This window comes from Achroia grisella, unplaced genomic scaffold, assembly GCF_030625045.1.
Source record: "Achroia grisella isolate CSIRO2021 unplaced genomic scaffold, CSIRO_AGI_Agris_v1 utg592, whole genome shotgun sequence".
Classification (NCBI taxonomy): Eukaryota; Metazoa; Arthropoda; class Insecta; order Lepidoptera; family Pyralidae; genus Achroia; species Achroia grisella.
Window position 1 is genome coordinate 526,974 of NW_026712955.1, and position 15,283 is coordinate 542,256.

The following is a 15,283-nucleotide window of genomic DNA, read 5'->3' on the forward strand; positions in this document are numbered from 1 at the left end:
ATTTTGTAGCGGTTTGTTTAATAGACAGAGTGATTCTGGAGAAAGATTTACATATATAATACATGTACATCCGTGCAAAGCCGGGGCCAATAGCTAGTTATATTATAAAAATATTATTCGAACTTTTCAATTGTTTATTTAAAAAATTTCATTATTGAAATTTTTTAAATAAACAATTGAAAAGTTTTTATTAGTTTCTTTATTACAAACTTTCAATATTTTCTTTATTACAAGAAGGAATATATGAGAATTATAATAATCTTATCAATATTATATACGCGAAACTTTGTGAGTATGTATGGACGAATGTTTGTTATGCTATCAGGCAAAAACTACTGATTGTATTATGAGGAAATTTTACATGAATATAGCTTATGCATCAGAATAACACATATAGTAATAATAATAATAATATAACACCAGTCATACCAGGCACGCAATAAGTACACACACACTCACAATTACATACACGCGCACACACACATACACACAAACACGCACATGCACACTTGGTTTCGGCCCGTAAGTGTGGAGAAAACCAGCAAAAGCTGAGAAAAAAAAATTATAATCTCAGGACAATTCACACAGCGTCATCTAGACCTAAATTATGCTAGATAAAGCTTGTGTTATGGGTACTAGATATACTTCTTCATCCTCGCCTCTTCCCGTTACTCGGGGTCGGCTTTTCTAATCCTGGGGCGCCATACATTTCGCTGGTAAGCATCGTCATTTGACAGGCCCAACTCCTTCATGTCCCTATGGACATTTGTCAACCAGGTAGTTGGTGGCCTGCCTCGTCCTCTTTCTGTTGTAGCCGTGGTAAGGCACTTTCTTATAATGTGGTTTTCAGGTTTACGCAGAATATGTTCATACCACAAAGTCTACATTCTTTAAGCTTTTCAGTAATAGGTACCACTCCGAAGCTGCTCCTACATGCTCTTTTTACTTGTGCCGGAGTAATTTCATTAATCGGAAATTGTTATGCGTACTAGATAACTGATATAAATACATAGATACATTTTTTTTCGTAAATACATACATATTATACATAGAAAATACCCAGACCGATACAAACAATCGTACTCAGGAATACAAATGTTTGTGCCGTGCGAGGAATCGAACCCGCGATCATCGGAAGTGTGGTGTGCTAAACTGCTAGACAATCGAGGCCGTCAATATATGCTATATTCATGCTGGTCACCATAAAATATTTTGGTCTAAAATAAACAACGTTTATAAACGTGTTTATAAAATTGAAATTCCACGATTCTTATCTGACAGAAAAAATATTTAAATGTCAAATAAAACAGTTCCATTGCAAAAAAGCTTACTATAAAATTGAAGAATTCGTTAACGATAATAATGTTTTTTATAGAAAAACTTAAAATCCATAGCACCGACAATATTATCTGATTACACTAATAATGAGTGCGTAGCGATTTCTATGTTGATTATCGCATGCCTCTTACTTGTTATTTTGTAATTATTATATAAAAAAACATCTATTAAAAAGAGCAACACACGAGTTTCTCGCTCATTCTTCTTGTGATGAATCTGCATTCCGAATGAGTGGTAGAATCAAAATATGACTATTCAAAAGTGCTTGTAATGAGTTTATTTGAATAAAGATTATTTCTATTATATTAATTTAAAAAAACATGACAAAAAAGTAAGAAAATCTACTAATTTACGCATCTTGAAAAAGATTGAATATATTTTCGTTCAAAAGGAAATCCACCCCAAACGATGTTATAAACGCGAGAGACACTGAAATTGTATAAGCTTTACAGAAACGAGGTATTATACACGTTAGAAACAAACATAATATAAATATATACTTAGTCGCTGGTTCGATTCCACGGTACAAACATTTGAATTCATGACTATGATTTTTGGTATCAGTCTGGGTGTTTTCTATGTATAATATGTAGTTATTTAAAAAAAAAAATGTATCCATGTATTTATATCGGTTGTCTAGCAGCCATAACACAAGCTATGAAACTTTGTCAATTTTAAACCGATCGGGCTGAGACTTTGCATGCATAAATCTACTATGACGTAAGCATTCCATAAGAAAGGATTTTTATAAATTCCACCCCTAAGGGGATAAATTAACACAAGCGAAGCCGCGGACAAATCTAGTTTAAACATAAATTGTACTAGCTTTGTTTCACCCGCATGAGATTTGTAGTTTATATCATACTAGCACCCACCCCGGCTTCGCGCGTGTACATAGAAACCTTCCTCTTGAATCGCTCTATCTATTAAAACCGGTTCAAAATCCATGTGAATTCTAACATTATTTTTATTTTATTTATTTATACTCCTTATTGCACCAATTACAGAACAAAAACAATTAAAATACAAAAGGTTGTCTTTGATAGAGATATTGCGTGGATTACATATATAGTAGTAAATATAATTTACTTTCGTTCCGATCGCAGTTGCACGTTACGTACAAATTGTTACTCAGCAACAATACTTATTTTAAATGTGATGGATTATACTTTTTCTTCTTAAATCAATGTGCCTAATACGGTCCCTTAATCCATTACATATAAGACACTCTACATCTCTACATTTAAATAACATACATAATGTAAAACAACATACAGAAGAGTAAACAATAGAACAATAGTAGCAAAAAACATATACAAAATTAAATCTGTTTAAGTACTAATCACTCTTGGCCTAACTGTTGTTACCCCCATGGGGATAAAATAGGGGATGAAAGTTTGTATGAAACTTTGTCAATTTAAAACCGATCGGGCTGAGATTTTGCAATCATAAAGCTACTATGACGTAGGCATCCTCTAAGGAAGAATTTTGATAAATTCCACACATAAGGGGATAAATTAACACGAGCAAAGCCGCGGGAAAATTGCAAATGAGATTCGTAGTTTATGTACTACTAGCTACTCGCCCCGACTTCGCGCGGGTGTACATGTATTATACATATAAAACCGGTTCAAAATCAATGTGTTTTCTAACGTTATATGTAGAAAGAAAACAGTATTCGAGGGAAGAAATAAACTAAACGCGGCCACATAAATCGGCGCCCACATAAAAGCTGCAAAGCTTTGCAAACTTCGCAAACTCTCGTCACGTCTAATAAACGGTACTTTTTCCTATCAATCTTACCGTTAACTTCGCATAGAGTTCACGTAACTGACAATTTCCTTAACAACGTTACGAAACGATGTAACTGAAATATCTTAGGGGTGAATAGAAATATTCTTTTTTCAATGAATCGTAACGTAAAGCACTTTCAGTTGTATTGTAGCGAACATATTGATGTTTTTTTATATTTCTTTCGAATCAAAGCAAAACTTCTTATTTATAAAAGATATTTATTATATAATAATTGATAACCTCGATGGTCTAGCGGTTAAATATACCGCTTCACGTCCGATGCTCGCGGGTTTCATTTTAAGGAAGGTGTTACATTGAATGTGGATGGTTATAAGGGCAGAAAAAGAGATGGATGGACTGTGTGAAAGATGTTATGGTAAGAAAGGAAGTAAATAACGCGATGATTGCGACAGGGATGAATGGAAGAGAAAAACATATTACGCCGACCCCAAATAAATGGGATAAGGAAGAAGCAGATGATGATAGTCGCTGGTTTGATTCCTCGTACGGCACAAATATTTGTATAGAGTATGATTTGTATCGGTCTGGGCATTTTCTATGTATAATATGTATTTACGAAAAAAAAATTATCTATGTATTTGTATCAGTTGTCTAGTACCCATAATACAAGCTTTAGCTTAACTTGGGTCTAGATGGCGCTGTGTTAATTGTCCTAAGATTATTATTATTATTATAATACACTTGGACAATTCACACAGCGCCATCTAGTCCCGAGGTAAGCAGAGCTTGTGTTATGGATATTTGATAACTTAGATAGTTTATGATCAGATCTCAGAGTCGGCTAAGAGGAACAAGAAATTTGCTTTCATAAACTTTTTGTTTACGATTTCTAGAAACTCCCAAATAGAGAAAAAAAAAAAAATTACATAGTATAATACAAAGTCGCTGTCGTTATCTTCTATATGTATGCTTAAATCTTTAAAACTACGCAACGGATTATGAATCGGTTTTTTAATAGATAAACTGAATCAAAGAGGAATGTTTTTTTTTTTTAATTAATTAATTTTTTTATTAATTTTCGGAAAAACAAGGCTTTTTACAAACTTAGTTATAAACATAATTAAATCAGAACGACCGCTTACAGGTTTTCACGGATAGAAACGTAATATAAAAAAAATTACATTACAAGTTTATATATATATATATAATACAAGTACACCCGTGCGAATCCGGGGCAAGTAGCTAGTTTAAAATAATATTAACATTAACAACTGTTACTTATTTACTCAAAAGGTTTTCAAACAATACATCACAAGCTTGTTGTTACCTTAATCTGCACTGACCTTATCAAAGATATAACCTTTCAAATCAAATGACTTGAGATAGGTCTACAATACCCCGCGGATTGCAAAGGCCCAACAGCAATCACTCCATGTAGAACCCCAACTTCCACATCGCCTGCCTCATCCCTCAGATTAGAACCTGAAATTATTGGAATAACACCTGGGATTACTCGTACACATATTGTGGTAACCTCATGATATACACATATATACAAACAGGATGATATAACAGATGAGAGAGCTTTCCCAATGAGCGGTAGATAAAAAAAATTGTTATGACTACTCAAAAGTGCTTAAGTTAAGTTTATTTGAATAAATGATTTTCTATTCTATTCTATTCTATACGTACCTATAGTTATAGGTATATCAAATTAAAGAAAGAATGGGAGTCGTGTCGTATCAAGAATTACAGAGCACGATGGAAGATCGCGGAAAGTGGCAAGAGTTCCACCGACATGAGCGTGGCTCTTAAATTTTGAATGAATATAGCATATACAGTGGACCCCCGGTAGTCCGACAATCATTTTGCAGGGCAGTGTCGGACTATCGAATTTGTCGGATTATAGAGCACTGCCTAAGACCCCTTATAGTCCGAATTTTTTTACAAAAGAGTACTTTGTAATCCGACAAATTATAGATCCAATGATGATTCTTCTATTATATACATATACAGTGGACCCCCGGTAGTCCGACAATCATTTTGCAGGGCAGTGTCGGACTATCGAATTTGTCGGATTATAGAGTACTGTCTAAGACCCCTTATAGTCCGAATTTTTTTACAAAAGAGTACCTTGTAATCCGACAAATTATAGATCCAATGATGATTCTTTATATTATATACATATACAGTGGACCCCCGGTTATCCGACAAACGTTTTGCAGGGCAGTGTCGGACCATCGTATTTGTCGGATTATAGAGTGCTGCTTAAGGGTCCCCTGCTTATAGTCCGGAATTTTTTACAAAAGAGTATCTTGTAATCCGACAAATTATACATCCAGTGATAAGATTCTATGTTATATATGTATGCACTCTGAAGTATATTGTCAAAGTAATATTCAATAACAAATAATAGACAATGTCGGATTACAAGGGGGGCCGGGTTACCGCGGGTCCACTGTATATATACATATATGTAGGTATATAGCATATGCTGGTGGTCACTCTATTCTTCCAAATTTGAATTTACAATGAATCTGTATTATTGTAAACATGTACAACATTTATTTGAAAAGAATACGAGCTGAGTTTCTTGTCAGTTCTTCTCATCTCGAAATCATTCCGAACTGACGGTAGATTTGACATATCATAATTGTCTGTAATAGACCTACATGAGTAAGGATATTTTGAATTTGAATTTGAATTAAATAAATAATCCTGGACATTTAACACAGCTCTATATAGCTCCACTGTAAGTAGAGCTTGTGTAATTGGTACTAGACAAATGTATAAATATTATAGATATACGATTTTTTTTGTAATTTTAAATACAATCAATTTATATGTATCTGTATATAGTAAAAAACCCGCACCTTCGTTTTTTTTATGAGTAATGGGGGCTGCCTGAAAACCAGCGCTGTATATCTATACCTCATTGAGGCTGTGCTTATATCAGAAACAGCTGAGGCAGCTCCTATTGCCAACTTTCTATATTATTATTTATGTCTTATTTTGTCTTATTGAATACAATAAGACAAAATAAGACATAAATAATATCATAGAAAGTTTTTTAACAATTATATAATAATATAATTGTATTATTTGTGTTATGTTGGCAATAAATTAATTATCTATCTGACGGGCTCGGTGGTCTAACGGTTTAGCGCACCGCCTTACTTCCGAAGGTCGCGGGTTCGATTCCTCGCACGGCGCAAACATTTTGTATTCATGAGTATGATTGTTTGTATCGGTCTGGGTGTTTTCTATGTATAATATGTATGTATTTACGAAAATAAAATCTATGTATTTGTATTTATCTAATAACCATAACACAAACTTTATCTTGCTTAACTTGGGACTAGCGAAGCGCTGTGTGAATTGTCCTGAGATTATAACTATTATTATTATTATTATCTATCTATAGATAAACAATCATACTCATAAATACAAATGTTTGTGCCGTGCGAGAAATCGAACCCGCGACCATCAGAAGTAAAGCGGTGTGCTAAACCACAAGATCATCGAGGCCGTCAATAATACCATAATGCATATAGTATGCATAGGTGAATATAACCTCTCGAAATACATGGAATGCCCGGGGGGTGACGCAGGGTGCGCGCCCCCGGCGAAACATATCGAGGGCCCTTTGTACCGCGATATCGTAACTCCAATTAGTAAATATAAGGGTGTTCTCGTAACGCTTCGATGTTACGCCCTCAACCTTTTGTTTTTCACAATAACTGATGTGGTTTAGTCGTTTGCTACACAGAATGTTCGTAGGTTCAATCTGACCGATATAAAAAAAAATGTGTCTGTTCATTTACATTATACTATGTAATGTTATCTTATCTATGATTCTATTAACTATTGCTATCTGTGACCTCGTTTAGGTTTTTAACATAAAAGATAACGTATGTACATTCAGTTTATATGCCAAATTTCATTAAAATAACTTATAATATACACATCAGTCTTTTTATGCGTGAAAAGGTAACTGACAAACATAATTATTTATAACATTAGTATAGATATGGATTATGGATTTGTAACTGGCTCCTTGGTAATAGAAACACCGATAACAAACCAAATTGATATGATGATTCTTTTTAGTGTTTGACATAAATATACTAACTGTAATGAAGGTATGTCAACTGCTATACTTGCCACTACGATGTCGACATTCAACGAATCCTCTGACTGTCACACTTGACAATACAATTCGTGAACATAGTAATATAAATTAAGAATATATAATATATATATATATCGTAATAATATATTTTAGTTATATTATATTTTTTAAGGTTTTTAGTTTTAGGTTAATAATGTTAGTTAGTATTAATGAAAAATGTTAAATGTATTACAAGTATTGTAATAATACTATAAGGGATGTCAAAAAATTAAGAGTATATCTAAAACTAGTATATAAAATTCTCATGTCATAGTGTTTGTAATAAGACTGCTCTGTAACAACTACATCGATTTTTATAAAATTTTATGTGTATATTCAGCACGTCTGAGAATCGGAAGTAAACTGTTTAAAACCCTGAGTAATAAATCTGGTCCATCTAAATTTAATTATAAGTTTTTTTAACAATTTTTTAAATTATATTATTGTGATATCAACTCTAAACGAATTCATTTTCCAAAATACTCTAATACTCATATAACAATTACATAAAGAGGAACTCGGAATTGTAATAATTGAAGATACAATGTTCCGGTGAATAATTGGAGAGATGACTACGTCTGCATTCAGGTCTGTGTGTCCATAGAGTAATCAATGCCCAGTCGTAATGAGAAGCGCTGCGCTCCAGAGACCTGTATCTGTACCACTACACGCTTCACGAAACGTGGATACGAAATGTTCTATTTCAATAAAACAATAACATTTTGTTATAATATAATAAGAACATAGTTGGGATCATCCTGGATTGGTGTACTACTCCGATTGTAAGATGGGGTTTTGATACCGAACGAATCTTCGTGACGATTGTAAGATCCACTAATAATGATGACGACTTAGGCTTTGAAGCTGGCTACCGCAAGGGAAACCTCAAGTAGCGCCCGTGACTTGTGACACGGGTGTAGGTTTAAGAGGCCCTTTTAGAATGCATTAACACTCACCTTCACTACTTGCAGCTTCCCCCCAGGCCCGACTAAGACCGAGATAAACCCATTTCTAATACAATTCACTTTAGTATCCAAAACACTACCGGCACGCTCTGCGCTCGTCGACTAAATGCCGCGGTTCACCTAACGAAAGAGGATTATTCTACTACCGACCTCCGTATTTACAGACCGAAGTCAGTGTAGTAGGTCGGTCTATAAATACTAGATGGCGCTATTTAAAATATTTGTAATAATCTTTACATTGGGTACTTCATTAGTACTAAACACAAACTACCTTCTTTTAATATCTTTTTAAAATATCGGATTTTTTCTACAATAATGATGTGAACTCTAATACGATCAAGATACTGAGGGAGTTCGAATTTTACTAATTAGAAATTAAAAAGTTTTTACGAAATATAAAAAGAAATGTAAATTTACTACACATTAAATATTTCTGTCCACACTCGGCACCCTTCCATTTGTTTACGTTTCCATACAATTTCGATTTAAGTTCAGTGTAAAGTCAATCCACGTTACGACTCCGCTTCGTACGTAAGCGTTACTAATAAGTCATGTATGAATTTGAAGTTACATTATGTTCACCAAAAAAATTATTACCATTCATAAGCTCTTAAATTTTAATATAAGGTTTTTACAAAGAAAGTGTTTTATAAGACATTTGAATCTCCTCTCGCAGATGGAGAATAGAGTCTGGCAGTTTGTAGAAATTTAAAAGTTTTTACGACATATAAAAAGAAATGTAAATATACTACACATGAAACATTTCTGTCAATACTCGGCACCCTTCCATTTGTTTACATCTCCAAATAATTTAGATTTAAGTTCAGTGCAAAGTCAGTCCACGTTACGACTCCGCTTCGGACGTAAGCGTTACTAATGAGTTATCTATGAATTTGAAGTTAGATTTTTTTTACAAAAACTATGTATCATTTATAGACTCTTAAATTTTATAATAAGACATTTGAATCTCTCTTCTGGTAGATTAAGGATAGACTCTGGCAGTTTGTTGTACGCAATTTCCACAAGACGAATTACTAACTTTCGTCAAACGGCATTTAGATAAAACCAGTTTGTTCTTACTATATAAGCATTTAATTAGTGTAATCGCAAATCGTATCGCAATCGTAAATTAAGTTTATTTGAATAAATGATTTTTTATTCTATTCTATTCTGTTTAGCGACTTGTGTAATAAAAAAGGGATGTCAAAACGTTGAGAACTAATAGTGTATATTGAAATAACCGTTTTTTTCTACATGCATATGAATATAAATACGGTATATACACCAAATTATAAATTATTTTTACAATTTTTGTCTGTCTATCTGTTTGTTCCGGCTAATCTCTGAATCTCTTTTTATATGTCGTTGAGAACTAATAGTGTACCGATCGAGTGCACTCGTTGAAAAGGATCGTGTGATTACAAGGAAAATCGAATTGTGGCTGGAGGACCGCCAGACAGTTTGGCAACGGCCGCTTGTTATTCGACCATTCGCACTCACCTACCCCCAAATACTTTTAAAACTTGCCGGCAGAGTCCAAATAAATGTGCTGACAACAGACCATAAATTGCTGATAAATGATGTTGACATAATCTCGATACGAATTTCTTGCCACTTCCTGATTCTGCTGCTTCAAAGAATATAACACAATCTGAAATAATAGCCCCCCCTATAAAAATAATATGACTATATAAATATACATCTAGATATATATAACTCAAAGGTGACTGACATAGTGATCTATCAATGCACAGCCCAAACCACTGGACGGATCGGGCTGAAATTAAGAGCGAAGGCATCCGCTAAGATTTTGATAAACTCCACCCCTAAATAGGGGATGAAAGTTTGTATGAAACTTCGTCAATTTTAAACCGATCGGGCTGAGACTTTGCATGCATAAAGCTACTATGACGTAGGCTAAGAAAGGATTTTAATTTATTAAAAATTAAATGAATAAAAAAAAATTGTTATGACTACTCAAAAGTGCTTAAGTTAAGTTTATTTGAGTAAATGATCTTCTATTCTATTCTATTCTATTTATCCCGAATCCTTACAGCTACAAACATTTGAGTAGTACTTAATTAAAATCTATTTATACAGCACTAAAGCAAATGTTCACGAATAGCGTGGTAACTTCAGCAAATCTTGCTAGTGTTTTTATGAACCATCGGCCATTTCGTGAAGCGGTTGACTACGAATTGCTAGTCCGGATCTAATTACGTTCCTCCTTCATTCGCAGTCCTTAATGAAACGATGTAATATTAAAATTGAGTTAAGTAGACATTTTCCAGCTTTCAGCGAAATGCTGGTAAAAATTACCACTCACCGTTAATGCTCGGTGTTGTACGGTATTCTCGAGTGATACCAATTAAACGACGGTGGTTTAGGACCATTGCAGAGAGGATGTATCTTCTATTTATCTGCTGGATATCAACCTATAGTTTTTCAGTTATATTTCTGTTTATATAATAATGTTCTTGTGGTATCCTTTATATACAATGATTGTTTATCTACACATATAAATAAAATTGGAGTGTCTGTTTGTCAGCCTCGGTGGTCTAGTGGTTTAGCACACCGCTTTACTATCCGATGGTCGTGGGTACGATTCCTCGCATGGTACAAACTTTTGTATTCTTGAGTACGATTTTTTGTATCGGTTTAGGTGTTTTCTATGTATAATATTTATTTATTTACAAAGAAAAATGTATCCATGTATTTATATCACTAGTTTGGGACTAGATGGCGCTGTGTGAATTGTCCGGAAATATTATTATTATTATTATTATTATATTGAAATAACCGTTTTTTACTACATGCATATGAATATAAATAGGGTACTTACACCAAAATAACATTTTTTACAATTTTTGTCTGTCTGTCTGTTTGTTCCGGCTAATCTCTGAAATGGCTGGACCGATTTTGACGGGACTTTTTTTGGCAGGTAGCTGATGTAATAAGGAGTAACTTAGGCGACCTTTAGTTTAGAAAAAATCTTTTATTTTAGAAAAATTAAATAAAATTCCGCGCGAACGAAGTCGAGGGAACAGCTAGTCTTATATATATCTTAATCTTATATATATATATATATATAAAATTCTCGTGTCACAGTGTTAGTCACGTTCATTTATTAAAATTATAAATATTACTTATATATTCAATATTTTTTCTATTTGAGTATTTAATAGAATTAGTGCTAATTGGTGATTTGTATTCACACACTTAAACTTAAAAATGTAAAGTAATAATAAAATTACTTTAAAGAGCAACCCGCAAGTTTCTTGCTCATTCTTCTTGTGTTGAGACAGCTTTCCGAACGAGCGGTAGATTAAAAAAAATGTGATGACTATTCAAAACTGCTTCAGTATAAGTTTATTTGAATAAATTATTTTCTATTCTATTCTATTCTATTCTTACCTCATTTCTGTTACTAACCATGAAGGTATTTTAATCTTGATATTTACCTCCTTCAGATCTAAAACAGCTCTAATTCAGTCTTCTTCATATTTTATTAGTGCCTCCCTGCACGGCACTTGGCGGCAAGATATCACGGCAGTTAATAATTCAGGGTCGTTAAAATTCATATTTACATTAAGTTGCTCAGTCTTGATATCTTACGATGCTATTAGTTTCGGTTCAATCCCATTAGTGAACACTATAAGCACTTGATATTTGAAGTAATTCGATTGAGTTTCTTGCCATTACTTCTCAATTGGATCCGTATACTGAACTGGACGGTAGGGAAAATTTATATATATAAATAAAATTGGAGTTTCTGTTTGTAATATTGAAATAATTGTTTTAAATATAAATACGTACATACGTAGTACATACACCAAAATAACATTTTTTACAATTTTTGTCTGTCTGTCTGTTTGTTCTGGCTTATCTCTGAAATGGCTGGACCGATTTTGACGGGGCTTTTATTGGCAGGTAGCTGATGTAATAAGGAGTAACTTAGGTTACTTTTATTTTAGAAAAATAAAGTTAATTTCCACGAGGACGTAGTCGCGGGCACAGCTAGTTATAAATAAAAAAAATTGACATTAATAAGCGGCTAAAATATCCTACTTGATTTTTGAATTTGAATTTTGATAAAGTACAGATAACATTAGGATGTAATATTAATAACCCTGAACAATTCACACAACGCCAAAACTTGTGTTATGAGTATAAGACAACTGATACAAATACATAAATACATATCTTTTAGAATAGAATAGAATAGAAAATCATTTATTCAAATAAACTTAATTTAAGCACTTTTGAATAGTCATAACAATTTTTTTTAGTGAAAACTACTTATAATTAAGTTCTATTTATATAGAACTTAGACAATCGCAGACTAGGTCGACACCCCCACTGAAAATTGAAAATCATTACTTTTCAGACCCTGAGCAAGGAGATATGAAGAACGAGAATGACAGAGGCATCCATATCTCTTCTACCTGCTCTACAAAAACTCTTTGTAATTTTCATTTCTTTGTTATCATTCGTTTAAACTACCGCTCATTCGGAAATCTATCTCATCACAAGAAGAACGAGCAAGAAACTTGCGTGTTGCTCTTTTAAATATATACATAACTAGTTTCTGCCCGCGGCTTCGCTCGCGTTAATTTATCCCCTCAGAGGTGGAATTTATCAAAATCCTTTCTTAGAGGATGCCTACGTCATAGTAGCTTTATGCATGCAAAGTCTCAGTCCGATCTGTTTAAAATTAACAAAGTTTCATACAAAGTTTCATCCCCTATTTATCCCCTTAGGGTTGGAATTTATCAAAATCCTTTCTTAGAGGATGCCTACGTCATAGTAGCTTTATGCATGCAAAGTCTCAGCCCGATCTGTTTAAAATTGACAAAGTTTCATACAAACTTTCATCCCCTATTTATCCCCTTAGGGTTGGAATTTATCGAAATCCTTTCTTAGAGGATGCCTACGTCATAGTAGCTTTATGCATGCAAAGTCTCAGCCCGATCGGTTTAAAATTGACAAAGTTTCATTCAAACTTTCATCCCCTATTTATCCCCTTAGAGTTGGAATTTATCAAAGTCCTTTCTTAGAGGATGCCTACGTCATAGTAGCTTTATGCATGCATATGTATCAGTTATCTAGTACCCATAACTCAAGCTTTAGCTAGCTTGACTTGGGTCTAGATGGCGCTGTGTGAATTGTCCTGAAATTATTATTATTATTATTAACCTTGCCTAAAGGGCCTTGCAATATTGAGTACATTTATTAAACAAGACCTTTTTCTCTATTTTTATGTTATCTCAATAAGGCGAGTAAGCTATTACTTCCAGCTGGAAGTGATTTTTTCCTTATGGGTGATAATGGAATGGTGCACCCCCCTGTGCTAACGGTTTACGCTGGCGGGGCACCAGTGGAGGATGATAAGATGATATTATTGTCGTCTCACTCTCTCAGCTCTTGCTGGTTTTTTCCACACTTACGGGCCGAAACCAAGTAAGTGCCGTGTGTGTGTATGTATGTGTAAGTTTTTTTGTATGCCTGGTATTATATCCATTTCATTATTATTATTATTTTATAAAAATTCTCATCTCCCCTCTTAAGGAGAGGAGATGGCAACATACCCCTGGAAGAAGCACAGTCGGCCGGGGTTCAGGGCCCCAGGGAGAGAAACCGGCGTACAATGCGGGCAGAATCTAAGAGCACCGCTTTCTGCATCTTTTATTCTTATTATTATTATTAATCTCAATATTTTGTATTGTCAGTATTCAAAACAGATACATCAAATCTGAATCGATATGTTATGTTCAAGAAATTCGACAGCTAAACAATCCTGCACGAAATATCTTTAAAATATAACATACAAATCCTATAGTCGCTCAATAAGAAAACATTGAAACCACAAATATTACATTTGCAAAGTGAGTTACAGGGGTCAAACCGCACTACCTAAGCTTATATGTAAATTTTCTGAGGGCCCAATTGGCGGCATCGAATCCCCTACCTCATCCGGGCTCTCCAGGGATCAAGAACTTAAGTAAGCCGGGTCCCACCTCAATAGTAATTCAATAAATCAATAGGAACATTTTTGTTATGTTTGTTTGTGTTTGCGACAACACCCGATTTGCTTACAGTCCAAATGATAAGTTGTTTCTATTTGCAAATCTCTATAGATTTGGATTTCTCTTGAAGTTTGTATGCAGAAAATAAATTTGTTTTGTTAGATTATTTCTCGCGGGACATATCAGTTATCTGGATCGACAATTGAAGACTGTCAAAGAAGTATAAAAATGATTTAATTCGAATAAATAAATTCATCACAAATGTATATATATGTACTAGCTTTTGCCCGCGGCTTCGCTCGCGTTAATTTATCCCCTTAGGGGTGGAATTTATCAAAATCCTTTCTTAGGGGATGCCTACGTCATATGCTTTATGCATACAAAGTCTCCAAACTTTCATCCCCTATTTTATCGCCTTGGGGGTAGAATTAATTAAAATCCTTCCTTAGCGGATGCCTACGTTATAACATCTATCTGCATGCCAAATTTCAGCCCGATCCGTCCAGTGATTTGGGCTGTGCGTTGATAGATCACTATCTCAGTTTGTCCCCTCTGAGTTATATATATATATTTATTTATTTATCTGTTCTATTCTGTCTGTGTGTAATAAAATGTATATATAGAAGACAGAAGGTTCATGCCCGAATAATTTCAGTGTTTTTAGTTAACTTTAGGTTATTCCGAACCTATTATTTATTAATTGATTACCCTGAGAGCTGAAAACTCAATCCAATTTTCCTCTATCGATTGAATTGACATACTGCGAGATAAATTTGTCAGCTTTTGAAACACTTCTATACTAGGCAATCTTTTTACGTCTCTCAATAATTTATCTGTACTAATACTATAAAGTTCATCCGGTTCTGTTGATACGATTTCAAAAATTCGTTCACTGTTAAAAAGGTATATCCCCGAGCGATATAGCCTATATAACATCGCGCTACGACCAATAGGAGCGGAGCAGAAATGAAAAATGTGGCAATAAATTTCATTCGGGTGCTTTCGTTACGTACGCTGCGTAAACAGAT